Source organism: Cyprinodon variegatus, unplaced genomic scaffold (assembly GCF_000732505.1).
Source record: "Cyprinodon variegatus isolate N-32 unplaced genomic scaffold, C_variegatus-1.0 Scaffold152, whole genome shotgun sequence".
Taxonomy (NCBI): Eukaryota; Metazoa; Chordata; class Actinopteri; order Cyprinodontiformes; family Cyprinodontidae; genus Cyprinodon; species Cyprinodon variegatus.
This window is the reverse complement of record NW_015150605.1, coordinates 407031-418789: the sequence shown is the minus strand read 5'-3', so window position 1 is coordinate 418789 and position 11759 is coordinate 407031.

The window sequence follows — 11759 nt, the reverse complement described above, 5'->3', positions numbered from 1 at the left end:
AGAAGATTCGCTGCTTCGTTCGCTTTGGTCAGTTTGTACATAGAGATTTGCTTTACATTTCTGTTTTTCCTCACTGTCTGCTTTTCAAGGCTCAAACATCTATTTTCTTTGTAAAAGAGTCACCTTGGGGTTTTGCATGTTTTAGCACTTTTGAAAATTCAAATTCTCAACCCTAAAAACAACAGCTTTTTAGTTTATGGAAGTGCTATTTTTTTTTTTTTTTTTTTTTATCCAATCTGAATCTACAGTTGCTTTCCCCAAAAACAAGGATTTGCAACAACTGAATAACCTGATAAGATGTCCTTTGGAAGTAAAGTTTATTTAGCTAAAATGTTTGACATTTCTGGTGTTCTTAAAGTGAAAGCAGACAACTGTGTGTTTAGACCACACTGGATTGTGTAAATCAATGGTGTTTATTTAATGACGAACCAGTCTTGAAAGGTTTATGGTTCCTAAGGTACAGATGCCATCAGAGAATGTTTATGTGGATGAAGCTGGTGTGAAAATGATACCTGTTCTATGAATTGTTCTGTTTCTTTTTTTAATAAAAAAGTTGTGAACTCGATATCGTTACGTTTCATCTTCATTTAAAAGACATTTGCATACGTAGATACAAGTTTAACCTGTACCCAAGCTGTTTACACCTCAATCCTAAACTTAACCGTTAGCAAAATAGAGATGAGGATTAGCAGATCTAATATATTTATAGTAAATAGGGAGTCTTTGAAGATCTAGCAGACTTTCCGAAAAATATAACTTGAATTTATCATCAAAAGAATGACATTAAAATAATCAGTTAAGTCTTTAAAACTTCCTTTCCTTGGAAACGTGGGTATATTTATGCCTTTTCCACAAATAACATGCTATAAAAACCCTGGGAACAGGATATTTATCAGTTAAGTTGTGTTTTATCAAAAGGTTCTATATCTGGCTCTAAATGACTGATTTAGATGGGGTATGGGATAAATGGCTCTTACAACTGGCTCTCAGACTTCACATCTTTACACCAGAAGCCCTTTCTGATGGAATCAGGATTTAAACCCTGGTTCCCTGCATTACAGTCAGACTAGACATGCAGGCTGCATATTTTTAATGATTTTATAAAGCTACAAGTATGAAATAACTCCCCTTCATTTTGGTATATTAATTTGCAAAAAGTCTTATCATTGATCTAAACCTGTACCTCTGCAGTGTAAAAATGTAAAAGTGTTCCCTTCGTAACAATTTAATAATATAATGTTCGTATACAATTTTTGATGCAGATGCCTATTATCTCCTCTCCCCTGAAACTTGGTGCCACACCACTGCTTATATGTTTGCTCCAAGGTGATACTTTGATAATCAAGTTTAAGAGCTTTGTTCAATCTATAGTGACAGACGTCCACTTTATTTCTAAACGTCTTAAACGACATGAACTTAAGAAAAATCCTGTTCTTAATTCATATGGCTAAATATGCAGTCGGTTTTCCCTATGCAGCTGTAACAGCTTCCTGTACAAGGTTGGGGAGCTTGTTTATGGGAATGTCTTTTACCATTCTTCCAAGAAGCTTATTTCTGAGACCTGCAGGCTCTCTTTACTTTAATCCATCCTAAATGTGTTTAAAGCGCTGAATTCATGACTGTGCAGACCAGTGAAGCTCAGCAGCACCATGAGACTTCTTTGACAACTAAAGTGTTCAGGCTTCCATTTAACTGGAGCTAAGGAGTCAAACACAGCTCCTGCTGGAACAACCCCAAAAACATCTAGTGTCCAGATTTGACGTGGCCTCACACCACTGCATAGATGCTTAGCAATGCACTGCTTATGTATGGCCTGGATACAGAAGCTCAACCATGGAAATCTATTCTATAAAGCTCTCCTCAGCAGTCTAATTCAGCCTAGGTCCATCGGTTTGTGGCCTCCTGCTTCATTGCTGTCGTTAACAATTGTTTCCTCTTTGTTTTATCGCTGACAGTGGATTATTTAGGGAGAATAAATACACAAATAATAAAGATATTCATATCACAGTAGCAGGCTGGATTTTACTGATCTTTTAAAAAAGGTTACGATAAAGCAGTATACATGCCTAGGTGTTTGGTTTTATACATCTGTGGCTTTCAGAGAACTGGTTTCAACATTGGATTGGGAAATGGCCTGTATTTACACTCAAGTCAGGAGACCCAAACGCACTTTTGCATTACATTCAGTAATTCAGTGATAATGGTGAGCTAGAGTTTAGCCACGGCTGCCCCGACAGAAACAAGGCTGATGTACACAGGAACCACCAGGAGGCAAGGTGAGTGAAATGTCTTTGCCTCCAGCTGCAGGGCAAAATCCAGTATCTGACACCACTGTCACCCACCACTGGGGAGTAAATGTAAAGTCAATAGGGGTATGTTCATGTGGACCAAATATTGTTGGTGCTCTGAAATATTTCAGCTATTTTGGAGGATAAAAAAAATATATAAAGTAAACTAGAAATATAAAAATGCTTTAAATTTTGTTTCGTCTAAGAACCATCATGCTTTAAAAAACAAACTAACAGTTGGTTATAGAAATGTTTCTCTAGATGTGCTTCACTGACCCCTTAATGTCAGAGCTTCCGGTTTTCCCTAAGCTGCTGTTTCTATGTGGTGAATTTAATCAAGTGAGCCACCTGCAGTCTGACATAAATAGGAGGAGAGCAGAATAATCTTTTTTTTTGGTTTTCAGTAAATCGGCAGCAAAGGAGGAAACCAGGGCTCTCCAGCCTGCAGCCCCAGAGCCACAGGTGCTGCTTTTGTCCTTCCACTGCAGTTCTTAATAGCATTGGTCAAAAATGAAATGGCTTTCACAACAAAGCCATCTCAGTATGAATATATTTTATAACGTTTTATTAGTTTTTCTCCCCTTCATTTCTGTGTAAAAACTGAATTCAGTGAGATTTTCCCTTTCTCTTTAATCTGATGCCAGAGAATAAGAAAAGAAAACATGAAGTACAACCATAGATGTCAGTTTCTACACAGATATTAAAGGCCTTATGTGCAGTGTTCCTTTACAGCCTGTAGAAGTCTGGTATCTGATTTCAATATTTTCCAGTAAAAACTATTGTGTAAAGTATCGGGAAAAGAAGTAAGAGTGTGATAAAACTGCATTTCCAGACTTTATTTCTATTGTTGAAATGTTTTCCTTCCTTCCTTGTATCTCTACTTTCTCATAAAATTCTGTCCTTCCTTTCCTTCCATAACCTTCCTCCCCATGAATTACTTATTTGATTGATTTCATGCAGAGGTGTCAAGTAATGTATTCATAAGTATTTTTCTTCCTACTTCTACTCATTACATTTTCACACAAGTATCTGTACTTTCTATCCCTTACATATTTAAAACGAACGTTACTCATTACTCTTGGCTTTGGTTTTATGTTTCTAAATATATATTTCATGTCATGTGCGCCATCGAATGCAGATCTTTGGCGCCATCCACATCTAGTGAAAACTAGTGTAATTGGATAAGTCATATAACGAAAAACACTCATTGGTTAGCTAAAGGAAATCATCAGAAACATGCAGGTGTTCTTCAAACTGCAAATGTGAATTGTCTATGCCATGCTACAATGTAGGATTCAGAAAAAGATGTTGAAATGTCTGAAAGGTCGTCACAGGCAGGCGAGAGCGTACCGGGAGATGGTGACCAACAAGACCTCCCTCATCCTTGGCCCTATCTCAAAGAATTTTTCAAAATAGTCAAAAAAATTGAGCTTTCAATTCATATAGTGNGTGACATAATCGATTATGGCACATTGCTGCATCGATGCTGAATCGTGCATGCCCCGCATTGCAATGCATCGCTGAATCGATTATTGTTGACACCCCTACATATTAGATCCCGCTGGTAGGTAGGCACTTATACAGTTTCATAGGTGGATGTTTCTCAGATAATGGAGCAGGTTTCTTCATTTTTAGGGGATATTGACTATTAACTGTAAACATTTCTTCTTTGGGGTCAAAAATCGCTGGAGAAGGTTTTTATTTTCATATGAAAAGATGAAGTGTGTGGATTTTTCAAATATTTTTCAGGTTTATCTCTTCCCTCTTTTCTCCTTCCTTCCTTCCTTCCTTCCTTCCTTCCTTCCTTCCTTCCTTCCTTCCTTCCTTCCTTCCTTCCTTCCTTCCTTCTATTCACCCATTTCCTTTCCTTAACACTGTGTTTGCGGGACATTTCCTGACTATTTATACTTGGATCTAATTGGTTGAACACCTTCAGGTTAATTGGACATTGTCCCAGAGAATAGACTGGTAATGCACCTTTATCTCCCACATATCTTGGATAATGTGTTTTTTCTCTTTCCACAATGTCACATAGGGTTGGTTATGTGTAAGAAATCAATTTTACTCAAATGCTGTGAATTAACCAATCAGAACCCTACAAAGTCATGACATCACCATCTCAGCTTTAATAGGTTCTTAAAAGGCATAGGTTAGGCTCCAACTATTTAGGCCAATTAATTTTTGTGTTTGTGAACAAAATTATTCAAAGAAAGTCTAGTAACTCAAAATTCCTTTATTTAGCAAAGAGAGAAAGAAATGGATGGATTCTATTTATACTGTGTACATAAATATCTGATTTTAAATGTCTGACATGGCTCATGGTTAAGTGTTTCTTTTGAAAAAACATCTGAAAATCAAGAGAACTACTTTAAAGGGATTTATGAAACACTGGAAAAAATATTAGTAAATTACAGGCTTACTCTTATTCTTACTGTGAATGAATGAATTAATATTTATTTATTTCAGACAATAATAGTAACAAAAAAATAAAATAAATAAATCAAATGAACAAATAATATAAATGAATCAAAAGAACAAATAATAATAAATAAAACAATTCCAATTTTAGAAATGATGTTGTATTGTTCTGAACAGAAGTGTTCTGGAAATAGACACATATCAACTGGTCATGAGAGCAGACAACTTAGTGAGTCTAAAAACGGATATTATATGTTAAACATCACAAATTCAAACCTTCCAGCCTGGGAAAGATGCAGTGGTACCAAATGAACACTGGGTGGCGCAATAAGTATTGCATTACTTTGGGTGGAGGAGAGATTACCTATGAAAATCATCTTCTATATACCTCCAAAATATTGCTCCACATGTCACCTCCTCCCTCTGAGAGCAGACAGGAATAAGCCTCATCATGTCTGTTGGTGTGTTGGTGGTGTGTGTGTTGTGTGTGTGTGAGTGTGTTTATGTGTGAAGGATGGCGTGACTGCTGATCACAGGAAACAGGCGGAGGGCTGAATCCGGGTTCACTGGGGGGCCTGGGTGGAGAAAGAAAAGGGAACCTTAGAGGATCAGATGCACTTTGCCTCCAATAGCAGGAGTAGTACGATGCACAGTTATATGCAGTTTGTAGGAGCATGTGTGTTTATATATTTAAGGTCACCATTAATGGACCTAGAGATCAGTGAGACCATTAGAGAAGATTAACATTTTACTTTAACCCCTCCCTTAGCTTAACGTTGAAAAAAACTCATTATTCCTTTCATCCTGCATGTCTCTTTGTACATGTGTGCACCTGCTATCTGCTGGCCTGTTTTATTTTATTTATTTATTTTTCCTTCTGGGTGTCTTTTTCAGGCTTACATCATTTCCTATCATCAAGGCCAAAGGTTGCTAAGCAACTTCACTTCTCTGGTGATTGTCTGAAAAGATGCTTCTCTGCTGACCGTCTAACTCCTGTGATGTTGGACCTGAGCTGTCCTGTGTTTTGCACGTATTTATGCAGAGGAGCGGAGAGACGAGCTGCAGAGACAGGAGATTGAAAAGGTTCTCTCTGATAGCTTTTCATGATTCCTCAGCCTAATAAAAAGGATGAGTCAGAATTGTTTATAATAGGATTCATTCAACCATAATACGCCATAAAATATAAACTCAAAACATAGATTGTAACAGCTCACGTCAGCTTAATTTAAGCAACTATGTGGTATTCAGATATTTCTGATATTCAGCAGATGCACTGCTATTCGATTAATATTTTTTATATTAAGTCGAGAATGTTTTCTCCTTCTTTAGGTGAAATATTTCCCTTCAAAAAACATTTTTCGGTTGCTATATGTGCCATAATGAACATATAATTGCCCATATCATTAAATGAGAAAGGATTTGCATGTTCAATCTCTTTAGAATAAAAGGATAAACTAAATTGAGCTTGTCTAATAAAACGAAGTGGGCTAAAACATCTTGGAAAGCAACACAGCATTCCCTAAAAACTAAAACTAGAACAAATGAATCAAAGTCACTCACTCACCTGTATCTGCACAATGAGAAATATTCCTAACTTTTGCTCTGACTGAATGGGCAAGGAAGCTTTTGTTCCCTCAGCTGCTGCTGTGGTAACTTCCTTCAGAGAGCTTTGAAATTAGCTGAGATGATCTCATAAAGGGGTTTTACTTCCAAACCAATCATTCCTAATCCAGTAAAATCTACCTGTTTTCCATTGTTTGCTGATCTACGTAACTTTTTTTTGTGTTGAATCTGTTGCTGCCTCTTGGCCAGGACTCACTTGAAAAAGAGGATTTTATTCTCAATGGTACTACAGGTCCTCCTAAAAATATTAGCATATTGTGATCAAGTTAATTATTTTCCATAATGTAATGATAAAACTTGAACACCCCAAGAAAGTTTTCTGGAACCACCACTACCCCTGAATTGTTCTTTTCAACAATCACATTCAGATTTTAAAGGTTTCACTATAATAAACCTGAGTCCTGATGTGGCTTAGCATGATCTTAAACAGACTATTCCTGCTAGATAACCATCCACTTTGGCTGATCAAAGCAATTCCATATAGAAGATGTAGCTAAAGTTCTCCATTGTGATCTAGATCTTGTATAAACAGATATTTTTATTATGACATTTTTTAAGGTTTAAAAATGTCTGGCAACCCTTTTTTTCTTTTTCCTGTATCAATAAAAGAAACTGGGACAATGTGACAGAAAGCTATTTTATTATTGTAAAAAAAATTCCAATGATGTTAACTTATCTGTTAAATTAACTGATGTTAATTTATCTAACATTAAAAGCGAGAATAGATTACAAGTTATATCTTGAAATAACCTCCATCCAAAGAGTTCAGAGTGAAAATGGATCAAGGCATCATCTGCAGCCTGTTGTGAGTCAAACTGAGCTGAAAGATAAGACTCTCACTTTACTTCAATCAGGAGATTTACAGTTCTGCTCAGAGGTCAATATTCTTTCATCACAGACGTAAATTAAATCACTTTTAGGCTTTACATTTTTATCGGAGTCATCCTTGTAATAGAGTATCCAACCTCTGGAGGATGGTTCAAAAGTTTAGATTTATTTAAAAGTTTGCACTTCCCCTCTTAACCCACTTCGCACAGAGAATCCCGCCAATATTCTGTTAAATGTCTCATTGCAAGTTGCATATCAATCATCAAGTTTTTTTTAAGCCATCAATAAGCTTCTGTCATTATTCTGGTTGGCTAATTTAACGCTAACCTTGACAGATCATTTGATTTAATAGCTCCCTGGCCTGAAGATGACTCAAGACTGATGCAAACATTTTCAAAGGACAGTCCAAAAGGGCAATAACCATCCTTTTAATTCTTCCTCAAACTATTTATTTTCATTGTTTGAGATCATTTTTGGGTTGAAACAATCGAAACATCGATCGAAATTGAAAAAAATCCTCCGCAATACCTACCAGTTAAACAGCAAACACTTTCTGATCTGACCATGACGCTTTTCTCTCTTATAATTTTTTTTTCATAAAGGGATTTCTATCAATATGCAAAATAAAATGTCTGCATAGACTTTCATCTCAGATCAGGTAGATGCTACAGAGCTATTTACAAAAACCAGCTCCATCAGACCCAGTTTGTTTCCCAAACCTGTCTCTCCGATAAACACAATACATAGATTATCATCTGAGAAGACAGGTACACTGCTGTCAAACAACAGAAAAACTTTGCTCTATTACTGCCTCCTTTGTTTCCCTTTGTTTACATATTACAATAAAAACAAAAAATAGAATGACATATATACCGTCTAAATTACCGTCACTGTAAGCTCTGTAACCAAATTCCTTATTTGTGCACAATTATGGCCAAATTAATTTGATTCTAAAACTAAGAAAGACAATTTTAATGTTGTCTAGTTACCATTGCCACAATAAAAACAGTTTTTAAGGGGTGGTGGTGGCATATGATTGTTTCTCTTAAAGAGTAAATAATGAATACATTTGCAATCTAATTGTACTTTCAAAGTTTAACTTTTGATGCAAAAGGGACTATATTGCATATTGTAATAATTGGTAAAAATGGTGTTTCAGCACTTTCCCCTCCAAGACAAACTTTAGGCCATACTGTAGTGGTTCCCATGTCATTCCAGCACATAATGTATGACATAAAATCTCTTTTAGGCCAGTCATCAGCACCAAGATCATGACAAAATCCACAATATGCAATCTTATTCAAATGTTTTATTCTTGTTAAAGTCGTATTTGTATTATGAATCCAACCTAGAAAATGAGGCAGGGTCAGAATCAAACAATAGAAGTGAAGCAGTACTCATGCTTATGATGTATGCAAGCTTCTTCAGTGAACCTGAGTTGCTTTCAGGGCTGACGGAGGTTTAATTGGTTTGGTATTTCACTGTGAATTGATTATTAGCCTCAGTTTTATTTCCTGCAAGTACATGTTTAATAGGTCCTCTGCAATCTACAACGATGCAAATAAACATTTCATCAGTAAGGATGCAAAGGCTGCAAGCTAAAGAGATGCTCGATTTTGTTTCCTTTGTCGCAGTGCTGTAAAGGGAATTTTCAGGCAGCTAAAAAAGAAACAATGTTGCATGTGCAACGTCTTGAAATTGCTTACAGTGCTGCACCACTGCAAACTTTAATATATTTCATTATGTGAGCCCAACAGAAAAAGAAGGAAGTTTCAAAATCAAGTGTTTAAAGTTTATGTTGAGTCGCCTTTACTTTTCTCCCCTAAATAAAATCCAGTCTAAAGAATTACCTTCAGAAATCATCTAATTAGTATATTGAGTCCACAAAAGTATATAGGTGGAGGATAAAGCTGTGGAGAAGTGGATTAAAGTTAGAAAACAATATTATTTCAACACCTCAGAGAAGTCTTTTCAATCCGTCCTCTAAAGATTATAAAAATACTTGCCCACATGGCTGTCCACCTAAAGCAAAAGGATTAGCAAGGAAAGCATTAATCAGAGGAGATGACCACCGTACCATCAGGCATAAAACTTATACTTAAGTTAGTTATAAAGGACAAAAGTGTGTGTTCTATGCAGGGCCTTTAAGAAAAAGAAAACAAACTTTGCCACAAACCTTGCAGGGGACAAACTAAATATGCAGAAGAAGGAGCTCTGATCAAATGAGACCAAATGTCACTTTTTGGCTTACATTTATGAAACCAAAAACTATGACTGCATATTAGTCTGATCACACCTTCCCAGCAATAAAACATGGTGGGGGCAGCATCATGCTATGGGATGGTTTTCTTCAGCAGAGACAGGGAGGCTGGTCAATGCTGATAGGAGGACAGATGAGCTAAATACAAAACAGTACTGGAAGAAAGCCTGTGGGATGCAAAGACACAGATACTAAACATATGATCAGAGCTACAATGGAATAGTTTAGATTGACTCCAATTCAAGTGCTACAATGATCCACAAAGAGAATCTTGGACAAGACCTGAAAACTGACCCTTACAGACGTTGCTTACCATCTAATCTGGGCTATTTTAAGTCTGCAATCACAGAGAAGGGTGGTTCAGCAAAGCACTGATTCAATTGGGCTGAAAACAAAGGCACAACATTTTTAAGAATCTGATGATTATTAAAGCTTTAGGTTTATCAGTTTACAAAATGTGGACTAGAGTTGAAGAGGTATTAGTACATTTCAAAGCGTTGTGTATGTATATGTCTTTTTGTCTTGTTTAGCTCTCCATGAAATGCTCCAGTGAGTTCTGGGAACGCTGTAGTAAGCCTCAGCACCACTGCACGTGTGAGGCTGTGAAGTCTACAAGTAGGGGCTTTAAATCAGCAAGAGCCCAGAGGTGGTTGTCATGGGATTCTCCATGATTGATCCGGGTCATCGATCTGTAATCCAATTCTCACTGTGTCCGTGTGGAGGCTGCAATGATGGCACGGGATATAACACTTCCCCATATATAAGGTCGTGTAATGGTCACCATGGAAACGCATCCAACGGGCACCCACCGCACACTGATAATAACGTTTGGCCTAGATACCCATCCTCAGCCGCTAACACCGTGAGTGATTGGTGTGTGTGTGTGTATTTCAGTGGGCTATTAATGTAAAGGAGCACCTGATCACAACACAGCGACAGAGGGCGAGTAAAAAAAAGGCATGAAAGGTTTCTGCTGACCAGAAAGTCCTGCATGAGTTACACAAAGACAGCCAGTTAAAGGTGATTAAGACAAACGGCCAGAGGGAGAAGGGAAACGACCAAGAGGGGGAGTGGGAAAATAGCCAGGGAGACCCAACAACTGATGACAACTGACACACATGTGAACACATGCACCCATACGCTCAGACAGCAACACTTAGATGCTAGCAGCCGCTGCCTTTTGTGGGAAAATGCGTCCCAGATATTTTAAACTGTGCTACTCAGATCTATCTTTGATATTTGGTGCTATTGAGTTAAAACAGATGTTTCTGTCATGTCTGCTGTCAACTGTTGCAGGGTGTTTCCACACTGCAAGGGAGAACCTTATCCTGGAGCTGATCTGGCTCAGCGATTCATTTTAAATCTACCTCCTCTTCCACAATAAAATACTGATACTCAGGAGATGACACCATTAAAACCACTGGTGGCTAAACTGGATGATAATGATCATCTCATTAAGCCTGTGTCCCTTATAGAGTCTCTGTGTCAGCAGCAGCCCTCAAAAGAAACATGCTTTAAGACAACTATTTACTGGTATCTAATTTCTTCAAATTTAGCCCATCATTATTCCAGGCATTTATTATAGCTCTGGCCAGTCAAGTCAGGGAGAGGTTGTTCTGTAAGGGCTGTATGTCTGCAGTCTCTTGAGATAGTGTGAGGCATAATCCAGTGGTGGAACAAACTCTAAAAGTTGCTGCTCCAGCAGTAGCTCAACTGCAAGGCAGAGCACAGACTGACAGCACGTTAAAGGAAAACCCATTACACTGGAAACAACCCACAGCCAGTGAGTTCTGTTTGCTGCTCAGTCTATTCACCTGGAAACATCTTAAGGCAATCTCTTTAGGTTTGGGACGAGAAAATGCTTGTATGAAATTATCCTATTTTGTACTAAAGGAAGTACTACTAAAGAATCAGGTAAAGTGCTCCAATATTATAATGTTTCAGATCATCAAACCAATTTTAGTATTAGCCACTTTTTAGTTTGTTTTTTAAGTCGTAAACAGGCTAGCAGGTAATGACTATAGGATTTATATCCAGCCTTTTAACTAGACCACTAATATTTCGATTTCTCTTTTATTTTCATTTTTAGCCATCCAGATTCAGAAATTCTCCCTTAAGTTTTTTTTTCCAAGAGAGAATCATTTGTACTTTCTCCAAGCTCTCCACGTCCTGAAGCAGCAAAGCAGAGCCAAATCATAACACTGCCACCACCGTGCTTTACTGTCATTGTGATGCTGTCTTTCTGAAATGCTGTACTAGTCTAATAATGTTTTTATTTGAAATGTTTTTTTTGTTTTTTTTTTGCAGTTATTAGGTTTATGGGGCAGATACTTTTTTTTTTA